This window comes from Mytilus edulis, chromosome 13 (assembly GCF_963676685.1).
Source record: "Mytilus edulis chromosome 13, xbMytEdul2.2, whole genome shotgun sequence".
Lineage (NCBI taxonomy): Eukaryota > Metazoa > Mollusca > Bivalvia > Mytilida > Mytilidae > Mytilus > Mytilus edulis.
The window spans coordinates 52,705,858-52,719,091 of record NC_092356.1 but is presented as its reverse complement, the minus strand read 5'-3'; the positions used below and the strand labels follow the sequence as shown (position 1 = coordinate 52,719,091).

General features: G+C 35.1%; 1 protein-coding gene across 1 annotated transcript in view; it reads right to left on the bottom strand.

Annotated features, from left to right (window-relative positions):
* Window positions 1-13,234, bottom strand: part of LOC139501381 (protein mono-ADP-ribosyltransferase PARP12-like) — a 275,921-nt gene that overhangs the window by 141,921 nt on the left and 120,766 nt on the right. The gene's annotated exons all lie outside the window — the stretch shown is intronic.

Genomic DNA, 13,234 nt, shown 5'->3' with positions numbered 1-13,234 from the left:
TATTACTAATGTAACGGTGATCCTGAGATAATCTCCCTTTGCTAAAATATGGGATGACGCAAAATGAACTATATCACTGTGCAAGAACGGAATAGCAAAGTGAATATATAAATCAAACTGTATTGGGATGATTTTGTAAACGTTTATTCAACTTACTGGATATTTTATGAAAGATTTTGCCATTTGTATAGAGGAATTATACCTTTTCAAATAAACTTGGGAGAATAATACACTAATTATAGAATCTTTGGCAACTATACGAACTAATTTTGTCAAATATACATCAAATTCATAGACTTTGAATGTAAATTTGTTGCGTGCAATTATTAGATATTTAATGCGATGAGTGTCATTATAGCCTGAAATGAGATTTGATTACAACGATTAAGAAAAAATCTCGATTAATTCAAACGCAATACTTCAAAATGCGAGTCTTAATTATTGTCGCAATAATAAAAACCTCGCATTAATTTCCGAATTTACAGACATCTGTACCGTCAGCGTACCGTGATCTGTTAAAGTTTTTTTTTATAGTTAATTCCGGTGTCACTTTGTCTCTTTTAGAGAGTTGTCTCATTGGCAATCATGCCATATCTTCTTTTTTTATATAATAAAACAAAAACCTGAACGACTTTACATTATAAATTAAAATGCATCCTAGCCGTGATGGAGACAGAGTCAAATGAACAAATGGACTAGATGAAACTGAACGAAAAAAAGAAAGAAAACACCAATTTGATCTGATATGGGTGAATTCTATTCTTTATTCAAACTCGAGTTTGGTTTGGAACCGTATCTATTGCGATTATTACCCAAGGACAGATATTACATATCTATACTTCGAAGCTCGAATTTGAAGTTACCTATTGAGACGGGTAGATGGGCGGGGATCGCGAGGGAAAATAGAATATGTACATTATGTAATGAGGGAATAGGGGATGAGTTTCATATATTGTTTACCTGTAAAAATGCTGATGTTTCTGCTCTTAGATCAAAGTTTGTACCAAATAACTATGTAATGAATCCAAGCAAGAAGAAATTCACTGGCTTGTTGTCTATATGTAACGTACAAGTTCAAAGGAAATTATCAATTTTCGTGAAGAAAATCATAAAATACTTAATCTAATTATACCAATGGTCTTTTAAAATATACTATGTATTTGTGTTTCGTTTTTCCTGTCTCGCTATGTGTTATCTTAATATGGTTGTATATATTATTGTCCTCTTGTACACAAGTATGTGTCTGAGGTTAAGAATAACATCTTGAAATCTTGATACGAGAAAAGATTATATTTGCTTCGGCTTTTTCCATTTGCGCCAATCTGCACTTAATTAGCGCCTATTTTTTTTTATTTCTTTGCGCCAAATTTATTTTCTTCATTTGCACAAATTAACAGGTAAACACAAGTCATGAGGCATATAAGATGTATATAATTTATTTAGATAATAACAAAAATATTCCTTCTGGCCTTTTGCCACCTGCCACTTGCTCACACGTGACGGGGAGGAGGAGGGGGATTGAAAGCAGGATAAGTTTATTGCAAGTGTACATCACACTTGAAGTAGCACTTTATAAAATAAGATTGTAACAGTTTGACATAAAAAGCACATTTGCATATGCACAAATCTTTTTTAACTGAGTATTGTCATGCAACACTTCTGTTGAACTGCAACCTTGTGATATCTTCCCTACAATAAAGCATCCCCTTTTTTATTAAAATTTTTATAAGTTAAAGCCTGTTTTTTTCTTTATGGCATCGGTTCCATATATGAAAGTAAATGTTCGGGTACCAGAAGTGTGATTAAATGATGATACCCATGAGCTCAACATGTGTCTATATACACATTTATCTATATTGTAGCTTGTGTTCATTGAATTGCTGCGTTTGGTTAAACAAGTTTAATTTTATCATCTAAATTTATCAGACCTAACCTTTCGAATCAATTTGGCGCAAATTAAAAAATGTCAATGTGCGCAAATGAAAAAAAATATGCTTTTTCAAAATTGGCGTAATTGTCATACGTACATTCACCGATCACATATTACTGGTTAGATTAAAAAATAATATATTATTTAGATTAAGAAGTACTTTAAGAAATTGATTGATTGTTGTTTGCCATCAGTACAGCCGCAAATATTTCAGACAAGTTCAGGGAGAAAACTAAATAATGAATACAATAGGGAATGTTACTGGTCAAATAAATGTCATCGGTCATTCAGAGTGAAGTATAGATACGAAACTTTGGACTGTCGATTGAAAATAGTTTGTTTTGATAACAACCGCCGGTACGTATAGACAAATACGGTTGATAGACGGTATATAGGAGCACTAAATTCTATGTTAACCACCGACAGTAGGTATAAAGAAATACTATTGAAAGACGGTATATAAAGGAGCACTATATTTTACGTTAACCACCGACGGTAGGTATAAAGAAATACTGTTAATAGACGGTATATAGGAGCACTATATTGTATGTTAACCACCGACGGTAGGTAAATTCAGATACTTTTGACAGACGGTATATATGAGCACTATATAATACGGACCATATAATACGTTATATTGACGGTAGGTATCAATGAAAACTGTTGATAGACGGTTTATAGGAGCACTTTATTGTATGTTAACCACCGACAGTATGTATAGACACATAATTTTAATAGACAGCACTATATTTTACGTCAACCACCGACGGTAGGTATAGACAAATACTTTTGATATACGGTATATATGAGTACTGTATTGCTTGTTAACCACCGATGGTAGGTATAAACAGGTACTGTTGATATACGGTATATAGGAGTACTATATGTCATGTTAACCACCGACGGTAGGTATAGACTAAATACTGTTGATAGACAGTACATAGGAGGACTATATTGCATGTTAACCACCGACGATAGGTATAGACAAATACTGTTGATATACGGTATATAGGTGCACTGTATTGCATGTTAACCACCGACGGTGGGTATAGAAACAGGTTAGAAACATAGTGTTGATAGACGGTATATAGGAGCACTATATTGCATGTTAACCAACGATGGTAGGTTTAGAAAAATACTGATAATAGACGGTATATAGGTGCACTGTAAATTATATGTTTAACACCGACGGTAGGTAGAGAAAAATAGTATTGATAGACGGTATATAGGAGTACAGTAATGCTTGTTAACCACCGATGGTAGGTATAGACAGGTACTGTTGATATACGGTATATAGGAGTACTGTATGGCATGTTAACCACCGACGGTAGGTACAGACAAATACCGTTGATAGACGATATATAGGAGTACTGTATGGCATGTAAACCACCAACGGTAGGTATAGACAAATACTGTTGATAGACAGTATATAGGAGGACTATATTGCATGTTAACCACCGACGGTAGGTAAAGACAAATACTGTTGATAGACGGTATATAGGAGCACTATATTGTATGTTAACTACCAACAGTAGGTATAGACTAAAACTCTTGATATACGGTATATAGGAGTACTATATTGTATGTTAATCACCGACGGTAGGTATAGACAAATACTGTTGATAGACGGTATATACACATGTAGGAGCACTATATTGTATGTTAACTACCGACAGTAGGTATAAACAAATACTGTTGATAGACGGTATATAGGAGCACTATATTGTATGTTAACTACCAACAGTAGGTAAAGACTAAAACTCTTGATAGACGGTATATGTAATAGCACTATATCGTATGTTAATCACCGACGGTAGGTATAGACAAATACTGGTGATAGACAGTATATAGGAGCACTATATTGTATGTTAACTACCGACAGTAGGTATAGACAAATACTGGTGATAGACGGTATATAGGAGCACTATATTGTATGTTAACTACCGACGGTAGGTATTGATAAATACTGTTGGTAGACGGTGTATAGGAGCACTATATCGCATGTTAACTACCGACGGTAGGTTTAGAAAAAAAAAAAATAGACGGTATAAAGGAGCATTTTATTGCATGTTAATCACCGACGGTAGGTATAGATAAATTCTGTTTATAGACGGTATATAGGAGCACTATATTGCATGTTAATCACCGACGGTAGGTATAGACAACTGTCAATAGACTGTGTAATGGAGCACTGTAGTGTATGTTAACCACCGACGGTAGGTACAGACAAATACTGTTGAAATACGGTGTATAGGAGCACTATACTGTATGTTAACTACCGACAGTAGGTATAGACAAATACTGTTGATAGACGGTATATAGGAGCTCTATATTGTATGTTAACTACCGACGGTAGGTATAGACACATACTGTTGATAGACGGTATATAGGAGCACTATATTGTATGTTAACTACCGACAGTACGTATTAGACAAATACTGTTGATAGACGGTATATAGGAGCACTATATTGTATGTTAACTACCGACGGTAGGTATAGACAAATACTGTTGATAGACGGTATATAGGAGCACTATATTGTATGTTAACTACCGACAGTAGGTATAGACAAATAATGTTGATAGACGGTATATAGGAGCACTATATTGTATGTTAACTACCTACAGTAGGTATAGACAAATACTGTTGATAGACGTTATAAAGGAGCACTATATTGTATGTTAACCACCGACGGTAGGTATAGACAAATACTGTTGATAGACGGTATATAGGAGCACTATATTGTATGTTAACTACCGACAGTAGGTATAAACAAATACTGTTGATAGACGGTATATAGGAGCACTATATTGTATGTTAACCACCGACGGTAGATATAGACAAATTCTGTTGATAGACTGTATATAGGAGGACTATATTGTATGTTAACTACCGACGGTAGGTATAGACAAATACTGTTGATAGACGGTATATAGGAGCACTATATTGTATGTTAACTACCGACGGTAGGTATAGACAAATACTGTTGATAGACGGTATATAGGAGCACTATATTGTATGTTAACTACCTACAGTAGGTATAGACAAATACTGTTGATAGACGTTATATAGGAGCACTATATTGTATGTTAACTACCGACGGTAGGTATAGACAAATACTGTTGATATACGGTGAATAGGAGTACTGTATTGCATGTTAACCACCGACGGTAGGTATAGATAAATACTGTTGGTACACGGTATATAGGAGCACTATATCGCATGTTAACTACCGACGGTAGGTTTAGAAAAAAAATTAATAATAGACGGTATATAGGAGCATTTTATTGCATGTTAATCACCGACGGTAGGTATAGATAAATTCTGTTGATAGACGGTATATAGGAGCACTATATTGCATTTTAATCACCGACGGTAGGTATAGACAACTGTCAATAGACTGTGTAATGGAGCACTGTATTGTATGTTAACTACCGACGGTAGGTATAGACACATACTGTTGATAGACGGTATACAGGAGCACTATATTGTATGTTAACTACCGACAGTAGGTATTAGACAAATACTGTTGATAGACGGTAAATAGGAGCACTATATTGTATGTTAACTACCGACAGTAGGTATAGACAAATACTGTTGATAGACGGTATATAGGAGCACTATATTGTATGTTAACTACCTACAGTAGGTATAGACAAATACTGTTGATAGACGTTATATAGGAGCACTATATTGTATGTTAACCACCGACGGTAGGTATAGACAAATACTGTTGATATACGGTGAATAGGAGAACTGTATTGCATGTTAACCACCGACGGTAGGAATAGATAAATACTGTTGGTAGACGGTATATAGGAGCACTATATCGCATGTTAACTACCGACGGTAGGTTTAGAAAAAAAATTAATAATAGACGGTATATAGGAGCATTTTATTGCATGTTAATCACCGACGGTAGGTATAGATAAATTCTGTTGATAGACGGTATATAGGAGCACTATATTGCATTTTAATCACCGACGGTAGGTATAGACAACTGTCAATAGACTGTGTAATGGAGCACTGTATTGTATGTTAACTACCTACGGTAGGTATAGACACATACTGTTGATAGACGGTATATAGGAGCACTATATTGTATGTTAACTACCGACAGTAGGTACAGACAAATACTGTTGATAGACGATATATAGGAGTACTGTATGGCATGTTAACCACCAACGGTAGGTATAGACAAATACTGTTGATAGACAGTATATAGGAGGACTATATTGCATGTTAACCACCGACGGTAGGTAAAGACAAATACTGTTGATAGACTGTATATAGGAGCACAATATTGTATGTTAACTACCAACAGTAGGTATAGACTAAAACTCTTGATATACGGTATATAGGAGTACTATATTGTATGTTAATCACCGACGGTAGGTATAGACAAATACTGTTGATAGACGGTATATAGGAGCACTATATTGTATGTTAACTACCGACAGTAGGTATAGACAAATACTGTTGATAAACGGTATATAGGAGCACTATATTGTATGTTAACTACCGACGGTAGGTATAGACAACTACTGTTGATAGACGGTATATAGGAGCACTATATTGTATGTTAACTACCTACAGTAGGTATAGACAAATACTGTTGATAGACGTTATATAGGAGCACTATATTGTATGTTAACCACCGACGGTAGGTATAGACAAATACTGTTGATATACGGTGAATAGGAGTACTGTATTGCATGTTAACCACCGACGGTAGGTATAGTTAAATACTGTTGGTAGACGGTATATAGGAGCACTATATCGCATGTTAACTACCAACGGTAGGTTTAGAAAAATACTGATAATAGACGGTATATAGGAGCATTATATTGCATGTTAACCACCGACGGTAGGTATAGACAAATACTGTTGATAGACGGTGTAAAGGAGTACTAATTCGTATGTTAACCACCGACGGTAGGTATAGACAAATACTGTTGATATACGGTGAATAGGAGTACTGTATTGCATGTTAACCACCGACGGTAGGTATAGATAGAATGAAATTCAAAACAGTGTGGCTGTGGCCATTCATTGACACATTAAATTCATCCATTGACTGGGACAATTTACATGAACGTTTGTCTGTAACGACCATTGTTCACGACGTACCTACGATAGACATTTAAACTGTGGGGTCAGCAAAGGTTTCTTAACGCCTTTAATTATAAAATAATTAAAAAAATTAATCAGGAATAACCTTTATGTTTTGATTTATATAATTGATATAAATCAAAACACCGTGTTATTTCTGATTAGTTTTTCGAATTACTTTATTAAGTTGTTGAGAACCTTTGGTGACCCCATAGTTTAAGTGTCTATAAAAAGTACATAGTGAGCATTGGTAGTTACATACAAACGTTCACCTTAATTGTCCCAGTCAATGGATGAATTTAATGTGTCAATCAATGGCCACAGCCACACTGTTTTGAATTTCATTATAAATACTGTTGGTAGAAGGTATATAGGAGCACTATAACGCATGTTAACTACCGACGGTAGGTTTAGAAAAAATACTGATAATAGACGGTATATAGGAGCATTATATTGCATGTTAACTACCGACAGTAGGTATAGACAAATGATGTTGATAGACGGTATATAGGAGCACTATATTGTATGTTAACTACCAACAGTAGGTATAGACTAAAACTCTTAATAGACGGTATATATAATAGCACTATATCGTATGTTAATCACCGACGGTAGGTATAGACAAATACTGGTGATAGACGGTATATAGGAGCACTATATTGTATGTTAACCACCGACGGTAGGTACAGACAAATACTGTTGATATACGGTGTATAGGAGCACTATACTGTATGTTAACTACCGACAGTAGGTATAGACAAATACTGTTGATAGACGGTATATAGGAGCACTATATTGTATGTTAACCACCGACGGTAGGTATAGATAAATACTGTTGGTAGACGATATATAGGAGCACTGTATTGTTATTGGTTGCTGTCTTTGATATTGATTTTACGTTTATCGTTTCAGCATTAATCGGGCTGTTTGTTTTCGTTTTTCGTCACATCTAGTCAGGAATGGGTTTTAATAGCATTTTACATGAATACATATGTGTAACTCATGGCTGATTCACATTCTTTTGTCTTTGGTGGATAAGTTTCTCATTGGCAATATTACCACATATCTTCTGAATTTTCATTGCATCATCTAAACATGTAAAATTCGTATATAGAAAATATATACGTATAGATAATATATATATAATATAAAAAAGTAGATGTTGTATGATTGCCAATGAGACAACAGTAGTGTTTGTGGGACAGAATGACCCCCATTAAGGTGGTCGTCGGACGCTGACGCCATATTCGAAAGTTGGCGCCGACGCCGACGCCATATTTGGGCCTTAAAGCAGACGCCATAGTCGACCCTGAAATCAAGACGCAAACTTCGAGTTGGACCATGTTACTCGGACATCGAGACGCCGACGCCATATTTGGGTTTAAATCCTGGACGCTATTAATGTTTGACCAGGCTACCCTCCAGGGTGGATACTTTTAGTGACCCTAGAAAGAGTTTTTCAAAACTTGAGACCTGCTATACATCCATGTAGGTGTTTTAAGATTTTTTTTTCTTTTCTTCTGTTTTTTTTTCTTTCTTTTTTCATTATTTTTTTTTGTATCATTATTTTTCATTTAACCAAATAGAGCTACGAGTTTACTGTCATTCTGAATCGTGTCAGTGGATGAAAAGTTGTTGATAATGTCCTTCATCTCGAGTCCCGACATCTCAATTTATAAACAAACGACAACCACTGAATTACAGTCTCCTAACTTGGGACAGCCACATACATAGAGAATGTGGCGGGGTTAAACATGTTAGCGGGATCCCAAACCTCCAATAACCTGGGACTTTGGTGTAACAGTACAACATAAGAACGAACTATAAAAATCAGTTGAAAAAGGCTTACTCATCAGATGGAAAAAAATACAAATATATAAGATCCATACAATACATACAGACCATATATCGAAACCAATATATACTAAGCATTCAGCAAATCAAACAAAATGCATGTTAGAACCAAAGATCATTTTCACACTGTACATGGGTTAGAGATCTTAAAACAGAGTTTTTTTGGACACTGTATATGGGTCAGAGATACAGTTTGTATACAGACTGTATCTAAAAATTAGACCCATAAATAAAGCATACAGAAAATGCATACAGACTGTATATAAGAGCCACAGGCAGTGCACACACTTTATCTTGCAGTAACAGGAAAAACATACAGACTTTTATTTCAACTTGGAACAACTTACAATGCATACATACTGTGTCTCTGATCCATAGACAGTGTTAACCGACTAAATCTAAGATATACCGACAATAGAAGTATCTTAGACTCATAGTCAAAGCATATAAACAATGTATAAAGACTAAGAACGACGTACAATACATAAACTTAATTTAATTTACAACAAAGAAAATGCATACAGACTGTATCTGGGAAGCACAGACAATGCATTGACTGTGTGTAATCAAAGAACCTTTGTGAGCACGCTCACATACTTCACAGCCCGACATTGTCACTAAGCAAACAAAATTTCAACAGATTATTTAGTTCAAACACGCATGAAATTCTGTTGTGTAATTTCAGAAGATATGCAGAATAAAATTGAGAATGGAAATGGGGAATGTGTCAAAGAGACAACAACCCGACCAAATAAAAAACAACAGCAGAGGGTCACCAACAGGTCTTCAATGTAGCGAGAAATTCCCGCACCAGGAGGCGTCCTTCAGCTGGCCCCTAAACAAATATATACTAGTCCAGTGATCATGAACGCCATACTAATTTCCAAATTGTACACAAGAAACTAAAATTAAAATAATACAAGACTAACAAAGGCCAGAGGCTCCTGACTTGGGACAGGCGCAAAAATGCGGCGGGGTTAAACATTTTTGTGAGATCTCAACCCTCCCCCTATACCTGTAACCAATGTAGAAAAGTAAACGCATAACAATACGCACATTAAAATTCAGTTCAAGAGAAGTCCGAGTCTGATGTCAGAAGATGTAACCAAAGAAAATAAACAAAATGACAATAATACATAAATAACAACAGACTACTAGCAGTTAACTGACATGCCAGCTCCCGACTTCAATTAAACTGACTGAAAGATTATGATTTCATCATATGAACACCATACCATCATAACATATATGAGAAGAACATAACCCGTGTCATGCCAACAACGGTTTTTAGAATAAATGTGTTCAGTTCCGATGCAAAGACCCTATCAGTGACTCAATATTAAAGCCAAAATATGCAATCTTTAATGACTTGACAACAGTATCGTAATTATATCCCTTCTTAATAAGTCTATTCAAAGGTTTTGTAAGTTTCTGAGGTGAATACTGACACCTTTGTGCTTTAAAAAGAATATTTCCATAAAAAATTGGATGTGAAATACCTGAACGTATTAGAAGTCTGCATGTTGAGCTATATTTACGAATGATGTCTTTATACCGATGATAAAATTTAGTAAATGTTTTGACTAGTTTGTGATATCGAAAACCCTGGTGTAATAATTTTTCAGTAATTCATAAATTTCTCTCGTTAAAATCTAAAACATTGTTACATACACGAGCGAATCGTACAAGTTGAGATATATAAACACCGTAAGATGGTGACAAGGGAACGTCACCATCTAAAAACGGATAATTAACGACAGGAAATGAAAAATCATCCCTTTTATCATAAATTTTAGTATTCAGCTTTCCATTAGTGATATAGATATCAAGATCGAGAAAAGGGCAGTGGTCATTGTTAGTATTAGCTTTATTTAAAGTAAGTTCAACAGGATAAATTTCATTAATATACATACTGAAATCGTCATTATTGAGAGCCAAAATATCATCCAAATATCTAAAAGTATTATTAAATTTGTTTATCAGATGTTGTTTCGATGGGTGTTTGCTTATTTTTGTCATAAATTGTAACTCATAACAATACAAAAACAGGTCCGCAATAAGTGGTGAACAGTTAGTCCCCATTGGAATTCCGATAATCTGACGATATACGGAATCCCAATAGCGAACAAAAATGTTATCTAGTAAAAATTCAAGGGCATATATAGTATCAAAGCATGTCCAATTAACATAGTTTTTTTGTTTATTGCTACTAAAAAATGACCTAAAAGAGTTTGAACATATATATTCACATTCTGATTTTTTGAATGCCCATTTAATTAGGTGTGTGAATTTTTTCTTAATGAGAATGTGAGGCAATGTGGTATACAGGGTAGAAAAATCAAAATTTTGAACAGATTCAAAATCACCAATATAAGCATGCAATTTATCAAGTACTTCCAACGAGTTCTTGACACTCCAAAAGTAATTTATTCCACAGAAGTATATTTAGGCCGAAATTCTAAGTTCAGAAGACATAGTTCCTAATTCCTAACAAGAGTACACACGTTGAAATTTCTCGCCTTATTTATGTTGATAGACCTAAATATAAAGTTTTACTACAATTATCACATAAACTTATTAATAACATGACCAAAGAAAATGAGATCTAGGTCATATGACCAAAATGAGGAATACATTTACACCTTACAATAATTCAATACAAATCAGGTCAAGGTCAGATGACACTTGGCACAAAAACTAAACACTGAACAATGAACCTCGAAAATGAGGTCAAGGTCAAATGAGACTTGCGAGGCTGACATCATAAGATATTTCCAGACACCAAATATAGTTGACCTATTGCATATAGTATTAGAAAAAACGAACAAAACTCAAAAGCTTAACTTTGACCATTGAACCAAGGAAATGAGGTCAAGATCAGATGACACCTGCCAGTTGGACACGTACACCTTACAATCCTTCCATACACCAAATATACAAGACATATTTCATATAGTATCTGAGATATAGACTTGACCACCAAAAACTTAACCCTTTTCACTGATCCATGAAATGATGGCGAGGTCAAGTGAAAACTGTCTGATGGGCATGCTGACCAAGGTACGCAAATACTAAACATAGTTACCCATAATATGAGAGAAATTACAAAAACTCTTAACTTTTTTTCAAGTACTCACTGAACCATGAAAATGAGTTCAAGGACACTATTAATGGACATGTGACAGACGGAAACTTCCAAACTTAAGGCATCTGTATTTAAAGTATGGAGCATCCAGGTCGTTCGCCGTCTAAAATATAAAGCTTTTAAGAAGTGAACCAACGCTGTCGCCGCCGCCGCCGGATCACCATTCCTATGTCGAGCTTTCTGCGACAAAAGTCGCAGGCTCGACAAAAACAAGAATGTGTCTATCGTACACCGTTCCCCACTTGCCCTATCATTTTCTTTGTTCAGTGGACCGTGAAATAGGGGGAAAAAACCTTCTTTGGCATTAAGCTTAGAAAAAAACATACTATTGGAAACATATGTACTAAGTTTCAAGTTTATTTGTCCTGACCTTCAACAAAAACTAACTTGACCAAAACATTTAACCTGAAGCGAGAAAACGGACGAAGGAGCAGACGCATAGACCGGAAAACTAATGCCCATGTACTATCGTAGGTGGGGCATAAAAAAATTAATCATGATTTTCTGCCAATATGCACATTTACATAGCATGTCCTAACTATCTAAAAAATTCATGAAACTCTGTTGTGGTCTTTAGACAGATTTTATGACAAACTGCTGTAGGAGTATATAGAAAATCAATGAATTGATAATTTCATAATTTCCTCATTATCTACAAAGATTTATAAAACTCTGTTATGTGGTTTCAGAGGAGATGCAATAACGAGAACAGGACTGACAGACCGATGGATCAAAAACATTGTACCATAAAGAACTTTGTTTGGTTTGGTATAATAAAGGGTCTGCTAAATAATGTAAGGCTGAGATAAATTAGTCATTTGGTCACACCAGTTTTTTGGCGAGGTTCGTTTTGTTCAGTCTGTGATGTTCTTTGTTGTGTTTTGCATTCTGTTGTTTGTTTTTTAATCTTTCTCTTTTTTTTTGCCGTGGTTTTGTCAGTTTATTTTTGACTTATGTGTTTGAATAAGCCTTTAGTATATTTCGCCTCTCTCTTCGGTCAATTTGATTATGTGGGACATACAGATTTAGACACAAACTTGTCTCTGATTGTTTCGTGATTATTGCAGATGTAAATCATACTATAAAATTGAGTATGGAAATGGGGAATGTGTCAAGGAGACAACAACCCGACCATAGAGCAGACAACAGCCGAAGGCCACCGATAGATCTTCAATGTAGCGAGAAACTCCCGCA